Source organism: Opisthorchis viverrini (assembly GCF_000715545.1).
Source record: "Opisthorchis viverrini unplaced genomic scaffold opera_v5_76, whole genome shotgun sequence".
NCBI lineage: Eukaryota > Metazoa > Platyhelminthes > Trematoda > Opisthorchiida > Opisthorchiidae > Opisthorchis > Opisthorchis viverrini.
In genome coordinates, this window is record NW_008751730.1 from 31,078 (window position 1) to 33,950 (window position 2,873).

Here is a 2,873-nt window from a genome sequence, read left to right on the forward strand (position 1 = left end):
CCTTGTGAGCAGTGCATTACAAGTAGTGTGACTTTGTTTTGCAAAACAGTGATATTTATATGTATGTAATACTTGTGATATGGACATATTCGTCATCGGGATTAAAGTTCTTGCGCCCCTCAATCCTCGTTGGTTCAAATGAAATCAATAAACAACTGGAAACCCACAAATCGTCAAGTATTGACCAACGCTGATCGGATACTCGATCAAGACCAGAAATACCAGGTGGGATAGGAATTAGCGAGTACCGGGATTTAGAACAGTGGCACGTTGCATGCAAATTTTGGAAGAACAATGCGAAACAGACAGGTTTCATAAAAAGATACGCGACTGACGAATCAAACGTCCTACAGGCGCGCTGGTTAACTGGCTTCCGCTCTCGAACTTGCGTGAATTGTTTTGGAAACGTTTCATTATGTGTGTTAATAAAACTTTTCGTTTTTTACTCGTGTACATGAGCGAAGCCAAATATTCCTTTATTGTGTCCTGGGAAGCTCATTTGCAAGCAAATAATTAGAAATAGAACTCTTCTCTCACAGGAATCACCGCCTCACACAGTGATTTCGTGTCTGTTGTATTGATGTCATATATTTCTGTTCAAAACATTTCCAGTCCAGGAATCTCGGGCGTGGATGTGAAAACATGTTCATTGAGAACCTCGTTTGAAGCGATCCAACTGAACGATAATTCGGGCGTGGATGTGAAAACATGTCTATTGAGAAGCTCGTTTGAAGCAATCCAACTGAACGATAAACTTGTGTCTAACATCACTTTTTTGTTCACAGCCGTGTCCCCCATTTTTATGGAGGCAACAAGCAATGACTGAAGCGGATCAATGACGAAACCACCTGAGGCTTACATATTCGGTAGCGGTTAAATCCACTGTGAAATCTGTTCTTTTCAATCGCTGTAACGACTGTTGAAAATCCTCTTGAGCACTTTTATTGTTTGCATACAAAGGGATGCTTTATCGATTTTGCTAAATTCTAGAATTTTTTAAACTTACAACTTATTTCCGGAGGCATCATTCGCATAGATGAACAAAACCAAACTGAGGGTAACGATCGACATACTGGGCCGTGAAATTTCATGAACACAACTTTAGCTTATATAGCTACCTACTCGTACTGACTGAAACGAATGAAACGAATGTCTACTTTCTAGTTTGAGGAATTAGCATTATTGCCGAATCAACCGACCCGTCCTCGTACAATGCCTTGTGGCAAGCAACACAGTGACCTTCACAAAACTATGGATTTTATTTCCCAATAGATGTCACTTTTCAAGAGATGCAAAGCGGATTCACGAGAAAATACACTACTCGCACGCCCCCCTCATCAGTAGTAGCACCGTTACACCCATAGTGACTGAAACGAATGTCTACTTTCTAGTTTGAGGAATCAGCAAAGTTTACGAATCAACCGACCCATCCAAGGTCAATGCCTTGTGGCAAACATCGTAGTGACCCTAACAGTTTTGAGGTTTTGTTCTAAAGTCGGCTTTATTCACTGGTTAATGAAAGAGTACATGGTACAAGCTCATTCTGGTGAAACACTGATGAGTGCGGAATGTTTACTCACCTATAAGCCTACCGTCCTTGTGCCCCCTACTGAGGTCTGCCGTCAGGGCACCTTCAGAAATCACGCAGCTGTATTCTGTCATCACCTCAGCGAAATGTGCTGTGTGCCAGACAAGCATGTTATGTATTTTGTAGATGGCAATAGTTTTTGATGCATTCAGAGTCTCTTCAAATGGTTGATTTGTTCCGCATCTCTGTTCACGAATGTTTTATGTATCGCATCCACAAACCTAATTGCCTCGTTTCCTATCAAGTTACCCCACCTTTGTCATGCCGGATCTGTAGACGCATGAATTCAAGTTGTTATGACAGACCGTGAACACGGAGCACCGAATGAACACCAATCAAGCATGAAAGCAACTGACTATACGTTGAATCAACGTTTTCGAATAGGCACTTGCTTGTCGTGATCAAGCACCAATTGAAACAAGTAGTACATCTATACTCAGCTGGGTGTCTGAGGTCCACAACTAATGTGCAAGGTTTCCCCTCTGAGGTTCACGCTAAACTGACCTTTGAGAGTGGGGACACATTCATGTGCTGATTCAGGCCTAAACTGTACACAGTCCCCCTAAGTTTTGAAAGTACGTGTTGGCAATCTAATGAAGATTTCGTCCTCTAAGTGGAGCGGCTCGTGACCAAACGGTTAAGTTTTCAAACTACTAGCTGGAAGGCCGCGGGTCAGAGACTCTCTGGAGTTTCGTGAGATACGCGCTGCTGACGATGAATAATAAGGATGAAACAGCCACATAGTGCTTTTAGGCTTTTCCGAGTAGATTGGATCCACTTAGAAAATATGGATATTAGGGTTCCCACAGAGCGGTATGACCAGCGGATTTACAGTACTTTGTCGAAAAAAAATGAACGATAAGCATACTGATGGGAGCAATCACTACCATCCTCATCTCGGTCAGTGATCATGTGAGTGGAGGTGGTGCAAAGGAGGAAAAAAGCCTGGAGAAAGATGTGTTCTTCCTTTGGATGAGTGCCTACTCGAACCAGAACATGTGGACAGTGAATGTAGGCAATTAGAAAGCAGCTAAGGATTGTTAAATTTCAGATAAATCTATCCAGGAGAGAGATCATGCAATTTCCAAAATGCATCTCTACATAGATGACCACCAGTAGGAAGAATAGTCAGGTTTCAACGACTTCACGACAGCTGCGACTGAATGTCACGCGAATAGGTTACTCATGGATATTGTAGAGGGAACTTCTACAATTCGTTTAGCTGGATCTCTTACCTGGTGAGCAAATCGATCTGGTTTCGCTAAACCAAACAATGAAAGGGGGG